This window comes from Ictidomys tridecemlineatus, chromosome 14, assembly GCF_052094955.1.
Source record: "Ictidomys tridecemlineatus isolate mIctTri1 chromosome 14, mIctTri1.hap1, whole genome shotgun sequence".
In the NCBI taxonomy this organism is placed as follows: Eukaryota; Metazoa; Chordata; class Mammalia; order Rodentia; family Sciuridae; genus Ictidomys; species Ictidomys tridecemlineatus.
Genome location: NC_135490.1, coordinates 49,936,757 through 49,951,256, shown reverse-complemented (window position 1 = coordinate 49,951,256; position 14,500 = coordinate 49,936,757). Strand labels below are relative to the sequence as shown.

At 51.7% G+C, this 14,500-nt stretch overlaps 1 long non-coding RNA gene across 1 annotated transcript in view; it reads right to left on the bottom strand.

The window, feature by feature from the left end:
• The window catches only part of LOC144370379 (uncharacterized), an 80,249-nt gene that overhangs the window by 30,887 nt on the left and 34,862 nt on the right, over positions 1–14,500 (bottom strand). Inside the window, exon 3 of the long non-coding RNA XR_013430362.1 lies at positions 14,249–14,291. This is a non-coding gene — a long non-coding RNA (uncharacterized LOC144370379). The remainder of the gene's footprint in view (positions 1–14,248; positions 14,292–14,500) is intronic.

Below are 14,500 nucleotides of genomic sequence, written 5' to 3'. Positions count from 1 at the left end.
CTAGTGCCAGGGTAGCACAACAACCAGGGTCCATTCGTCACCTGGGCTTTCACAAAACATTAATTGTTCAATATTATTCTCATATCTGCTCAAATGATGAGAAAATCCAGCTCATCACAACGTTATGGGAGAACAAACCCCTCTTCAGTGTTCAGAGGCTCTGTCCAGTACACCCCAAATAACCTCCAGGTACTAAGGACAGCCAGGCACAGAATGGCTCAGGACAGCTCTTGGTGGCCCAAGAGTCTGAGCAGAGGAATACAGAATGTACAAGGCAAAAGCGCTTCTCAGGCTTGTGTTCATTCCGGCCAGTACAATAGAAGAAACACTTTTGCAAGATTTGGCTTTAAGGGTGCTATGGGAATTTGAAACTGTCAAAATAATAAACCAAAATATAACAGTATTCATTATTTGTTCTCACCCTACAAAATCCACATGTTCCACTGTATAGGTTTTCTCAAGCACAAGTCATTTGAAATTACCAGCCAGAGAAAGAGCCAAAAAAGAAAAGGTCTAAAAGTGAGCTGCAAACCACGGACACACATCTCCATACACAAACGTGCATGCAGGCACACACACGCAGGTGCACACACGCAAGCACACACACGCAGGCACACGTAGGGTTGGGGTTGGGTCTGGGGCCATTGGTTTGTGAGCAAGTGACCCGTGAAGGGGGAGGACCACTGCCCGGTGAATCTGGCATCTGTTGCAAGGGCTTCATGATGGAGATTTTGCAGTATATCCAGCTGGGCCTCCCGTCCTCAATATTCAGATCTCGTTCTCAAGTTTGAGGCACTGTCTGGAAGTGTTCGTCTCCCTGTTGGTTTCAAGGATTCATTCCTGCTGGGAGTTTCTGTCATGTAGCTAAGTCCCGGAACCCCCATTCTCTCTGGAATATTGAGAATGTCTGCATTGTATTTCTGGGTGGCAGGACCTGCTAAATCAAGTGGGAGGTGTCTGTGGAGCTCTCCAGGGTGCTGACGTGCCTGCCACAGTGGGAGACCAGAGAGTTCCAAAAAAACGTCACACCAAGTCTAGCCCTTGTCATCTCTTCCTATTAACCTGGTGTTCTAAGACAGAGCAGTTCTGACAGAGGCAGGATTTATCAAGCCCTGTATATTAAGTCCTCGATATTTTCTTGGTCAAAGTTATAAGCCTCTGGCCCAGCCTTATCTCTCCAACATTCAGTAAGTTCATCCTTCTCTGGTTTGATTTTGGGAAGATGCTGACTTCCCTAACTCTCTGTGAGGCATATTTCATTCTGGCATCTTAGATCTCGACTAGCACAGTGCCTGGCTTCTCTGTGTACTCAAAACACCCTGGAATTGGAGTCCCACTCATGAGAATTCCAGGGTGGTGGTCCAGGTGCAGGGACTATCACAGAGCTGTGCAGAGAAGATGCTGTTATTTCCCAGGGAAGATGCCCACTATCAGCCACCTAAAGTCCTTCAACACCACTGCTTGCCTCTGTGCTCCCTAGGGGCACCTTGGTGGGCCAGTGGGGACCAGTGTGATGTCCACACCTCAGTGCTGGGGCTTCAGATGGCTCCCTGGCTCCCTGGAAACCTCCTCTGTCAGTCTTCCTGCCCCAGCAGCCCTTAGAGAGTGACTTACATGCACTGGTTTAAGTGGGTTGAGGGAAAGCCCTGCTCCCACTATTTTCTGAATATTTGAAAAGAAAATCAAGAGGCTTTTTGAGTCAGCTTTTGCATTGCTGTAACCAAAAGCCCTGAGGAGCAATTTTAGAGGAGAAAAGTTGTCTCACAGTTTCAGAGGTCTCAGTTCGTGGTTGGCCAACTTCATTGCTGCAGGTCCAAGGTGAGGTAGAACATCAGGCAGAAGATTGTGGAGGAGAAAAGCAGCTCAGGACTTGGCACCCAGAAAGCAGAGAGAGAGCTCTGTCACCAATGACAAACTGTAATCCCCAAAGGCACGCCCTCAGGAACCCGCTTCCTCCAGCCACACCCCACTGACACCCACAGAATCACATTAGGGGACTGATGCACTAATTAGGTTAAGACACTCATCACCAGGGAAGGCTTGTCTCTTCCTCCAGTTTGCACATGTGAGCTTCTGGGGACACCACATATTTAACCATGGCAGAGCATATGTTAGTGTTTTCTCCAGCTGAGTCTGAGGAACCAGTGAGGATTTCCAGCCCAGGAGAGCCACCCGAGCCAAGGAGCTGGGCTGTGAATCCAGACCAGCCATCCCCTCCCTGAGCACACGATCGTTGGAGCGCCAGGAGGATGCTGTCATTTGTTAGTTTGTCTCAGGGAAAATGTTTCCTGTTCCCCAAAATCTCTCATTCCTCATGGCATGGCCTCAGGTATTAAAGTGAGATGCTCTGCCCCTTCCCTAGCCTTCCTGAGGAGCCATTTTATAGCAAATCCCAGTCATTATGCATCTGGGGGACACAGGACAGCTGGGGGACACAGTCTCTGCTGGGGGCAGAGACAGAGGGTACCTGGAGGTCTCTGAGGCAGTCCTGAGGCTGACCCTTGACCCTAGTTTGATGGCTCCACAGTGGCAGCTCTGCAGGCCAAGTTTGTGAATGGGAAGGTGGCCTGAGGGACACACCAGGGAGAAAGGCACCAAGTGGCAGAAGAGAGTGGCTCTGTGCTCACCATGCACACATTGCACCCGTTCCCCGGGCTGCGGCCACCTGCAGAAACAGCACCGATGCTGCGCTTCATGGTCTGCATCAGGGTGGATTGTAAGGCTGTATGGCCCGTGTGAACCCTCATGTGCTGGTACACTTGCACACCATGTTGCCCTCAGGCACACACATGCACACACTCGCTGAGCAGAGACTGTGGGTCAGACGATCTGTGCTGTTTACGATCCTTTTTACAATGCCCCGGAATTCTGCCCGAGGTCTGTTTGCTGTGCTGCTGAGGGGGCCCTGGGGCTGCTGGAGAATGAGCTCACTCGAGGAAACAGAGACAGAGCAAGAGGCAGGAGGGGATGGCAGTGGGGGGAGGGTGGGCGTGGTTCCATCGCCTCTGCACTCAGGCCCTATGCCAGAGACCTGAAGCTGTGCCCCTCCTTGTCTCCTGGGGACTGTCCTTCTTCAAATGACTAAAAAGTAAATGCCATCAGGTTGGCTCACGTAGGGCTGAGCAGGGAATGAGCTGGGGTCAGTGGGAAAGAAGTTCCTGAGGGATCGAGTGTCCCCACCCCCTGTTTATACAATGCCATGATTTTCTGTCCTCTCCATGATCCTGGAGTATTTGAAAAATGGGGTGGACTCAGCAATGCAGCCCATGTGGTTACACAAGGGGCGTGTTGTGAGGGACAGGTCAGCTTGGCAGGGGCATCGGTCACGGTCACGGTTGCATAGCTGCAGGCATTGCATCAGTGGACATAGTGCTTGTTAGGATCACTCAGACAGGTAAAGAAAGCCCCCAGGCAAACATCCCTGAAACTGGGTCTTCTGGGAGATGGGTGGGTCTCCAGCCATGGGGTCATGCTGGCCCTGCTGTGGTGGACAGCCAGTTGCTCTGCTCTGCTCTGAAATCCACTCTGGCATAGAATTCACATGCAGTTTGATCTAAGTGAGAGGGAACATTTATTACTAACTTATAAAATGGAAAGTGAGAACCAACACGCCCTTGAAGCCTCTTCCACGTCTACGATCCAGTGACGCCTCCACAACCCCTCTGCTCTGTGCTCTGCTCTTGGGTTTATTCCTTCTCACTGCCACTACTGGAGAGTAACAAGTGTGGCCTTTGGCTACTCTAGTCCACCCATCTCCAGCCTATCTATCCATCTGTTCATCCATCCATTGGGCCATCGATCCATACAGCCAGTGTACCTTCCCTGCCTCCAGCCACCACCTACTCTTACCTTCGTCCTTACTCCCACCCACCCATCCATCCATCCATCCATCCATACCTCCACCCACACACTCATCCATCCATCCATCCATTCATCCACCCATCTACTCATTCACTCACCCACACACTCATCCATCCATCCACCCATCAATCCATACCTCCACCCACCCACCCTATACCCATCTATCCATCCATCCATTCCTCCACCCACCCACTCATCCATCCATCCATCCATTCATCCACCCATCTACTCATCCATCCATCCACTCAACCACCCATACCTCCACCCACCCACCCTACACCCATCCATCCAGCCATACTTCCACCCACCCACACACTCATCCATCTACTCATCCATTTGTCCACCCATCTACTCATTCACCTACCCATTCATCTATCCAACCATCCATCCATCCAGTCATCTACTCATCCATCAATTGATTCATCCATCCATCCATCTCTTCAGGCAGCTGCTGACCCCTCCCTGCCTCCACCCACTCACCTATTCTTCCCTCCCTCCATACTCTCACCCACACACTCATTCATCCATTAATCAATCTGTCCATCTACCCACCCATTCATCCACCCACAGATCAATCCATCTGTCCTCATCCACTCATCCATCAGGACCCATTCCCCCATCCATCCATTCTCCATCTACCCATTCATCCATCTTCTACCCACCCTCCGTCCACCCTCTGTCCACCCCTCTGTCCACCCCTCAAGTCACCCATGAATACTTCTCCCACCTGTCCCTCCTCTCCCTTCTTTTATTTATCAGAATACAGGCACACTTTCACCCTGCCTGGGAATGTGCAGGGGTGAAATGGGAAGCATGTGTCCCTGGGCTCTCTCCTCTACAAATAGTTTATTCCGTGGCCAGCACTTGAAGTTGGGCCTGATGCATGGCTGCTCCTGAGCCAAGTCTCATGAGGTTTGGGCACAGGCCTGGGGACCTGGTCAAGCCATATAGCAGAGTCAACACAGGTGATCAGATCAGCCATGTGGCCTGAGGCCGCCCCAAACAGCCTCCATATCCTAGAGGAGGTCAGTGTGTGTCCCAGAAGCCCACGGCAGGCCTTTGTGAGGCTGTGGGCAGTGGCAGCGCTGGGCTCTCTGGGGGCACTCACACGTGCTCAGCTGCCTGAAGAGGCCGAGGGCCTGCACTGCCCGCCCCGTGTGCCTGTAGGAACCCCAGCACCCTACTCTGTCCTCTTCATTAGGAGTCCTCCCGTTCAGCGAGGCCTCTTTCCTCACCACAGCAACCTTCAGTTAATCTCACTCACCTTAATTACTGCAGCACTAAATCAATACTCAGTGATTGAGTCAATCATCTAATCTTCCTGGGCTTTAAGGATCGTTTAGAGTTGATCCCCGGCCTCTACAGTGAAAAGATGGCACTCGGCTTCCCGCTAAGCGGCTGTAATAAAAGTCTGACGGTCCCCTAGAGATGGCTCACCCAAGATCAGTCTCCATTCAGCTTGAGTGATGTCTTTTATTTCTCCATTCTCTATCCCCCAAACCCTAGCACAGCTTCTGGCCAAGAGTGGGGGCTCAGGGGGTTGGTTCCATTAGTTTGTGCTCTTGGCCTTGATCCCAGTGTCTGCCACAGCCAGCCACGCCCCTGCCTGGACACGTGTCTCCTGCACCCTTGGGCTTTGCCCTGTGACTTGAGCAAGCCTTACCTGTCTCCACACTGAGTCTCTTAAAGCACAAGCAGGTCTTAGCGCTCTTCAAAACAGAGCTGAGGCCAATCTCTGCCTTCACATCTTCTCTCCCCAAGCCCTCAAAAGCCACTGATCCCAACCCACCAGAAATCGCCCCTTGTACATAGATAACATTTCTTCTCCAAATGTTCTCAAAGTTTAATCTCTGTCTGCAGATAGAGTTCCTGTATTAAATGACAAAATCAAAAATACGACCTTTCAGAATGTGGCAGCAGGTCGTAAATCAGTGCACGGGGAAAATGTGGGTGGGGTCAGGGCCAGGATGCCTGTGTGGCCTGGCCAGAGGGTCAGGGAAGGGAGCTACACAGGAAGTGGGGCAGTAGGGTCAGGTCCCTGGGCTGTGAGGGGCAGGCCACTCAGTTGCCCACCTCCAGATCTCAGGTCAAGGACTGGAAATGCCTACAATGGCCCTGTTGTACATCCTTCCCCTCGATGCACATGTGGGTCCTAAACCCCACACATGATTAAACCACCGGGCATAGTTGGCAACGCCCCTGGGTGCAACACACAGACATCTACTGTGAGCCAGGGGTTGGCCAGGGGCTTGGCCACCTCTTACCCTCTGTCCAGTGAAATCCCACAAGATGGGCAAAGCCAACCTCTGGACACAGCAGAGGGCCTGGGGGACGTTGTGTGGGGCCCAGACAGGCCTGGACTTGCAGAGCCCCGGGTGCTGGCCTCAGCGGTGGACAGTGGACCCTGGAGCCTCGCGTGACGCAGCACAAGCCCTCTACTCCCCTGTGTTACACAGGAGTTGTGTGCTGAGGCTGCCTTGTCTGGAGGTTCCCGGCTTCTCTCAGTGAGTGTGTTTGTTGTTTCCTTCAGAAGCAACGCTGTCATTTTAAATTAAATTGCTGCCGCTGTGGTTTCCTCACCGTGTGCCTTAATTCACGGGAATCCAATTGCGCTCTCCCCGGGAGGCTGTTTAATGTAGTGTCAGAGCTGAATAAATAATCACAGACACATCGGGTTCCCACGTCCACTGCTTCAGGGAGGCCACTGTCCAGCCTGCCTGCTCCCTGACTCCCCGGCCTGCTGTGCCCGGGGAAGCCAGGCCCTGAGGCTGGTGTTCTCCCTTGTGCTTCGATGGCTGTGGAAGCCCCTTGCTGCTGTTGGCCTGTGCTGTCCCTGATTTAGACTTGGAGAGTCTCCACAGTTACAGCAGGTGGGGGTTGGTGGTCCATCCCTCCGTCCAAGGATGCTGAACCTAAAGCCAGAAGAGCCAGGCTGCCTGCCTGCCCCGAGAACACTGGGGCGAGGGTCCCCAGAGCCTGGGCTGAGGTGGCCAAAACAGGGAGAGCTCCTGACTCTTTTGAGGGGGTGGGGTGCAACCATGGGCCATAGAAGGCTATGGGGGACAGGGACTCCGCCTCCTAACTCTAGGTATGCAGCAAAACAAGGATAAGGGGAAGCCAGGAAACACCTCCATGGGGATGTCCCTGTAGCAAATGTGGGCTGGGGTGACAGGAAGGTCCTGACTCAGGAAACAGGAGCAAAGGTTCCAAGTCTGCTCCACTGAGGCCAAGGTTAGCAAACTATTTCTGATTTTTAATAATGGTGATTAAAAATAACCCAGAGATAGAATCACTCTGCAGCTGTGCACAGTTGCCCAGCAGGTCGGCCTCAGGTTCCCGCTGCATACTCCACGATATCCCCAGATGTTAATTCTTTGCTGAGTGGGGTGTGATTGCTGCCCCAAGCAGGAGCAATGACCCTGAGAAAACACCCAGATGTGTGTACTGCTTTAGCTCCCAGGGACAAGTTCCTAACCCAGGACCCTGCATGAGCATCAGCAGCAGAGGGCACTTCAAGAGCTCAGAATGGCAAGCAAAACATTGGGAAAAGAAGAAGCTAGTAGTGACCACTGAGGCCTCCTCTGGATGTGCCTGCAGGACACACGCTTAAAGTCTACACAGCTTCTGGGTTTCATGCCTCTCTTTTTCCATCCCAAGATAAGCAATTACACAACATCAAAAAATAGTTTTTTCAATTACTTTAAAAAAGAAAAACAACTTTAGGCAGCATCAGGGTTGGGCCTTGAATGACCTGAAGACCCTCGTTTTGAAGGTTTGGTCCCCACCTGAGGTGCTATCAGGATGTGATGGAGCCTTTGGGATGTGGGGTCTTGTGGGAGGAAGTGGGTTCTGCAGGAGTGTCCCTGAGGGGTTTCGGGAACTCCAGCCCCTTCTCTTCTTTGCTTCCTGGTGGCACACCCCTCCCACCGTGAAGTCCTGCCCCACCACAGGCTGAAAGCAATGGGTGGTGACACAGAACTGAGACAACTGAGACCAAGAGCCAAAATAAAGCCTTTCTCCTGTAAGTGGATTATCTGGGGACTTTGTCACGGCAAAGCTACTAGCACGGCCACCTGCACATGCACGTCCTCCTCAGGAGACAGCCCATCAATGTCTCCGACGCTGAGAGGCCCTGAATCGCCCCCGTGGAGCCCAGCCTGCCCTGCTCCTTTGATGGTTCACATGAGGCACGCTGGGCAGGGCGCCCCTGCAGACGAGATCCCAAGTAGCGTCATATCCCACTGGTGTTCCTAGAAGGCACCGAGGGATGGATTACGCTGTAACAACAAGAGTCGGAGACGATCACCATCGGCTTCTCTAGGTGTGGCCTGATGACTCCAAAGATGGGACGTGACAGTGATAAAGACACACTACGGGGTGTTAAACCGCATGGCACGGGACGTCCTCAGCATTAGGCTGCCCCCACAGGGCAGCTGCTCCTCCTGCATCACCCTGAGGTCTGTAGGCAGAACCGTTGCCAAACGTGTGGCCACATGTGGGCTGCATCCAGGGTGCTTTGTGCTCTTTGTCCTCCCTGTTTAGCTCTAAGCTCTGCAGACCAGGGGCCCCTCTGGGCTAACTGAGGCACATCAGCACCAAACCTGATGGCCCAGGGTCACAGGGGCTCTGAGTCCTGCTGGGTCCTGTGAAACTGCGGACAGAACAAGAGGACAGAAAGGAGGAGGGGAGACCAGGAAGGACAGGAAGCCAGAGGCTACCCTTTAAGAATGAAAGGCGCAGGTCAGCCCAGAGGATGGGCAGGCTGAGGAGGGAGCCTGCAGTGGCTGGAGAGGCTGCCAGGAGCGGCCAAGCAGCAGGACCAGGAGCATTCAAGCAGGGAGTGCTAGGAGGATGACCGTCGCCCAGGAAACAGGACCTTAGCAAAACTGACCAAAGGGTGATGAGGCAAAACGCAAGAGGCGGCTGGCCACCAAGAAGGTCACATGGGGCCTGGATCCTCCCTGAGGTTCCCCCTGGACCTCAGACCCACATGTCCACCTGAACGTTTTCCCTGGGGCTTCTCAAAGAAATGTGAGCTGACCCTGGAACTCTGTCCTCACCCAGCCTGACCCTAGGGCCATTCAGTGAGCACCACCACCTGGCCACTTCCCAGGCTGAGGAAGCCACCTCTGAGAGCTCCCTCCCTGTCCTTGGCTGTCACATGCAGCCTCCTTCTACTTCTTCGTGGGTGTGGGATTGTCACCGTCTCTCTCCCACCATCTCCCACACGGGCGGAAGAATGCATGGGCTCCCCTGTGTGGTGGGATGGGCTGCCCAGCCTCCCTTGCAGTTAGCCGAGGTCACACACCACTCTGGCCAATGCTCTGAGAGCATGGTGGTGTGTTTGCTCCGAGCAGAGGTGACCAGTGCGTCCCAGCAGCTCCTTCCTGCAGGGCGTGGGGTGCTGAGCTGGGCTGTAGGTGGAGCAAGAGCACGGGGCACCAGGCAGGCCTAGGGCTCAGCGAGGACCAGACTGGCCCTGGGTCTGCAGAGACTCCAAGGTCAAGCTTCCGACCTGGCTCTGCTGCCTGGGTTAGAGGACTGCCTGCCTCCTGGTCTCCCTGCAGCCCCCTCACTGCAGTCCAGCCCAGCTCCAGACGCAGATCTGGTCTGTGTTCATGCACACAGTGCCCACGTGCAGGGACTCCCTCTCTCTGTCTCCTTGCTTTTCTTCGAAAAATGCCAGCGTTTATCTATATTATGCCAGGATATCACCCTCCTCCCTTGTCACCTTTGACACCCTCCATCCCCTCTCCTCAATGCCCAGGTGCCAGTCTCCTCTCCCAGAACCCTCACACACCCACCCAGGCCTGCAACAGCTTCAGACCTCCAGTCCCCACGCCCCTCTGCCATCGTCTGGGTGTCATCCCTAGGGTCCTCGCCATGGAAGGCCCTCCCTGGGGCTCTCCGCAGTGATTCCGACATCCCTCACTGAACCACACTTCTGCTTTATGAGCTTGTATTTCTGTGCATAAGTCATGATTAATTGACATAATTATTTCTTCGATATTGATTCCACCTGATGCTGTGAGCTGTCCAGGTGCAGGAGCATGGCTACGCCCTGGCCTTCCCACCCCAGTGGAGATCTCTGCCCATGCAGGGACGCAGACGCTGTCTGTAGAGTGGACGAATACGCGGGAAACAAAGAGTGCCGTGGGGCGGGGCTCCGGGAGCACGGTGAGACTGGGCTCTCAGCTCTGCTCCACACCACTACCAGGCCCCATGTGGTCCAGATCAAGATTCAGGTGTGTCCTCTCATCCTGTATTAAGGCAGCCACACCTGGCAGCTACCGGCCAGCCCCCTCCTAACACAACACACTGGTTCCCAAATCAGGCTTCCTCTATTCTAATCAATCTGTTCACTGGTATCTGCATCACTGATTCTTCCCCTAGTGTGTACCATGTCAGGGTGGAGCATAAAATCTGAAAGTCATTCGGACCAATGCACCATGTCAGGCAGGGGTGAAATACTTCACCTGTCTGTCCCCAGATCTTTGCCTAAGATGTCCCTCGGAGGCGCACAGGTCAGCAGCAGTTACCAGGAAGGTGCATTGGCCAAACCAGGCCTGATCTGGATTCTGAACTCTCCACTTGTGGGACCTTAGATGAGTTGCAGAAGTTTTCTAAGCCCCTGTGCCTGCAACAACAGCAACATCTGCCTCCGGAGGCTTCCTAAAGACAGGGACTTGGGCTGCACATTATGTAGACCAGTGCCTGGCACCGCGGTCTGGCTCAAAAAATGTTAGGTATGCTCTGATAATTTGTCCTATTTCTGGATGTCCATCTGTTCCCTGCAACCTCCACCCATCTGCCCTGTAGTCCCTGTGGCTGTGCGGAATCAACCTGCTCTGCACCGCACATGGCAGCCCATCAGGCTCGGACAGGAGCTGGCATCCTCTGAATCCTTCCCCTTCCCATGGACACCCACTTCCATGGCAGCCTCACCCTGTGGAGCACAACCAGCCTTGACCCATGCTCTGGATGCCCCTGCATCCACCTGCCCTGAGACGCTTTCACTGGGACTGTCTATGCCCCCAAGGGCCGTATATGCATTTTCTGATTTGCTGGATGCCAGAGTCTCTCCTGAGCTGCAGCATGTCTAGCGCTTTCTTCCTGGAATAACTTTTTACTCAGAAATCAGAATGGGAGGATCTCAGTGGTGCTGTGTGGGGTGCAGGGGAAGAGCTGCTGTGCTGAGGCTGGTGAGTCACTCCGTGGCCAGCACTGAGGAAAAGGCGCCTGGTCAGGGACCCCACCAAGTCTCCCAGGGAGCGCGGCAGCAGGCCAGACTCCTGGTCCCGAAAGGACACCCACCCTTGGGGACCCTGGCCCACGCTCACCATTCCTCTGCCTGCACCCCCAGGACTTTCCACTCGGTGGTGGTCTCCTGGCCAGGCCTGGTCTCCTGCCCCACCACAGGGAGAACAATGCCCTGGGCCCCTCTGCCACACCAGACCCCCGTGCTTCCTCCTTCCCTGGCTTCCAGGTGAGAGCTGTTGGCCCTGTCCCCCACACCTGGGCCAGCTCCTCACACAGGGCCAGCCTCCCCAAGGCCAGGCGCACTCTTCTAGGTAGGACCCAGGTCGCTGTGTGAGAATACGCGTGTCTCTCTGTTGACATTTAAATAACGCCATCTTTCCTCCAGACCTGATGGCTCATATCCTCTTCCGCCAGGGTTCTGCGTGGCTGCGGGGACTCCCTCCACCAGTGGCCTCCGCACATCCCTGTGACTTACAGAGAGGGGTGTTCCTCCTCCTCGGTTCGGACTCTGAGGCTCTGTGAGTTGGTGGCCTTGTCTAGGCCCACAATGAATCTGTGGCCAACTTTAACACAAATCCAGTGGCCTGAACTCGAGGAGGAGATGCCACCCTAACACCTGAGGGCACATGGTATTCAGAAGCAGTGTCATTGTCCCTTTCCCTGGTAGGTATGATGCAACATGTCCATCAGTGTGGAGACCCAGTTTCCACTTGTACTGCTCTGAGCGGAGAGTTCTAACCTAGAGTTGGGTTTCCAGAGAACCAGCCTCCACAATCCACTGGTTCCAACACACTGAATACAACTGCTGCCCGGCGGCCTGTCCACAGAAGCCCTGGTCCCATTGACTCCCAGGACTCCATGCAAGCAGAGATGGCACAGGGCCTCCTTCTGCCAGGCAGGGGTAGCAGTTTGATGGGGTGGTGTGGTGTGACCCCTGGGAGGCAGCAGAACAGGCAGCACAGCCACATGGGGAGGACATGGAGAGGGGCAGCACTGCAAAGTTCCTGAGTGGATCACCATCGACTCGCTGCTGGGTTGACTGCAACGCTGGGTGACCACGGGCTTTGTGCCCACCTGGTGCCCACCTGGCACCCACTCCACTGCTGAGCCCCCCCAGCCCCCATATTTCCTTTTAGCACACACACCACATTCTCTCTTCCAAATAGTGTCAGAGATTCTACTCATGGTTCTCACACCAGCCGCCCGAGGGTCAGAGAGTGGTGCCCTTCTTAATCCCACTTTGCACCTGAAGAAACCCAGGTCCCCAGGGCTCAGTCCATTGTTCACCATGAGACCATAAACAGGTGACATCTGGACCCGACTCCCGGTGCCTGTCCACAGACTCCAGGGCAGTGACGGTGGCCTGACGAGCAGGTGTATGGCTGCCATCGGCTATGGTGGGGAGAGACGACTCCTGCCTCCTCCTGCTTTCCCTGAGCCTCCAGAGCTGAGGCCCAGAGAAAGCCTCCTCAGTGTCAGCACCTGCTCACCAAAGCCACCTCATGCACACATAGGAGAGGCTCACAACTGAACTGCATAGCCCCCCAGCCCAGGAGAGAGGGGACAGACACAGCTCACAGGGCCAGGATGCAAGTGGGACATTGAGGAGGACTGGCCTGGAATCCAAGGCTTCCCAGGCCAAGGAGGGAGCCCCTGCCTTGACACACCATTTAGAAGGCTAAAAGAAATACTGATTTACTTCTTCTCTAAAGCAATACTGTTCAACAAAATTATAATGCAAGTTCCACATGTAATTTTGAATTTGCTAATAACTATGCTAAAATGATAAAAATACAATTTTAAAACACTTACTAAACATGCCAAATATTATTTCAACATGTAATAAATATCTTTAAAATATTTATTCTTTTACAAATTGTACTAAGTTTTCAAAATCCAGTATGCATTTCACACTTACAGCATATCACATTTTCAACTAACCACAACATCCTGGTCCATAGTCAGAATGTGGCTAGTGGCTACACTATTGAGCAGTATACTTTTTAAGTAATATTTTGAGATCTAAAATACCACTCTGTTTATAATTAGTTCACATTCATGTCTCCTTTTTAAACTGAAATGGCTGCGACTACAAATATAAGCAAAACTGTTAATTCACTGGATAAATCAGGATCAGATCCCCTTTATCTGGGGATCTGGTTAACACAATAAATAGAAAATGGATTATTCCTTATTATGTCTCAAGTAGACTTCAGAGATGGTGCTGATCAACATGAGCAAACAGAATTTGTAGCAAAAACACAGGTTAAACACCAAAATATTTTTATATCAAATCATAACACTTTCTTAATTATAGCATCCCTTCCCCTCTCATTCTTGAGCACATACTTCTATGCAATTTATTTATAATATTGCTCTCTAAATTTGATAAATTTTGTCAACCACACAGTCACCATTCAAAAATAAACAAAACACTATATAAAACAGAAATAAAAAAAATCAATCAGCTACTTTTAATACAATTTGTCAACCAACCTTAAATTCTGAGTTCCACTGAATTTGATTCTTCCCACAATTCCAATTAATTTACTGCTAAGAATTTTCCCAAGTCATTAGGATATTTGCTTAAAATGTAAATAATTCCAACAATGTGTTTTCTAGAAAATAACAACTACAACCATAGCTTAGCACATAAAATTTTTCCTTTAGGCAAGTTACTGAACAAATCAAACAGATACAACTATACTCCTGTTTAATTATTTTACATTTTGTAACACCATATTTAACAATTTCTAAATTTGGAAAATCAATTCAGATTGCACACAAGCACTAACTTTAAAACTTAAAACCTTACAGGTTTCTACAAAATACTTGTGAATAAATATATTCCACAGAAAAACAACAGAAAAATCAACACCACTCAAACAAATCTCAGCAAGAAGCACAAGATCACTATATTCATAAGTACAGAATATATGATACATGCTAATAGTATTTTTCTCCTAATTTAATTCACCTAGGCAATTTTTGTTTAAAGCACTTGCAAAGCTTTAGGAAAGCAAACATAGCTAGCCTCTTCTGCTGCACATACATACAAGGATAATACATTCATCTCCTGATATTGTTCCAAAATTTAGAAATCAAAACAACAAAATTTGTTTCTTACCTGCAGTTAGGAGAGGATTAAGGGTTACTTCAGCTAAATCCTTCTGAATTCCATTAGTGAAATGGGAACAGACAAAAAAGATTTGAGACAGTCTACAGAATAACCAGAAAATCAGAATGCCCTCTACCATCATGCAGGTAAATGCAAGGCTGGTTTTGCCTTCAGTAATGCTAACATGGCTGCTTCCTCTTTGTTCTCAGAGGCATAACCCAAACTCCTTAACAGAAAATTACAGATTTTTTCTCACTTGCT